Genomic DNA, 312 nt, shown 5'->3' on the forward strand with positions numbered 1-312 from the left:
CACACACACACACCCCTCCCCCCCCCACCCCGTCCCTTCGGGCACTACATGAGAGAAGCTCCAGACGCCCAAGAGAGGGTTAAGGAGCAAGGCTGCGTGCGGCAGGGCGGGGAAGGGGCCCGGGATGCTTTCCTCACCCAGCAGGAGGACGTTCTTCCCCGAAGGTAGCTTAGAGCGGGAGCGCGTGGACACCTCGCTGAGGATGCAGGACCTGGCGCGGAGAGACAAGGCTTAGGAGGGGGCTCCCGCTTCCTCCCGGCCCCCCACCCGCGCCCGCCACCTCCTGCGGGGGGAAGGCATGGGAGGCGGGGG

At 69.2% G+C, this 312-nt stretch overlaps 1 protein-coding gene across 3 annotated transcripts in view; it reads right to left on the minus strand.

The window, feature by feature from the left end:
* Positions 1-292, minus strand: part of DYNC1LI1 (dynein cytoplasmic 1 light intermediate chain 1) — a 27806-nt gene extending 27514 nt beyond the window's left edge. For 2 of the 3 annotated variants that reach the window (XM_035890694.1, XM_035890695.1), the window contains exon 1: positions 138-292. The gene's annotated coding sequence lies outside the window, so the exon portion shown is untranslated. The remainder of the gene's footprint in view (positions 1-137) is intronic. The other variant, XM_035890693.1, reaches the window with a different exon arrangement.
* Positions 293-312: the final 20 nt, after the last annotated feature.

Source organism: Egretta garzetta, unplaced genomic scaffold (assembly GCF_000687185.1).
Source record: "Egretta garzetta isolate BGI_Z169 unplaced genomic scaffold, ASM68718v1 scaffold313, whole genome shotgun sequence".
NCBI classification, from domain to species: Eukaryota; Metazoa; Chordata; class Aves; order Pelecaniformes; family Ardeidae; genus Egretta; species Egretta garzetta.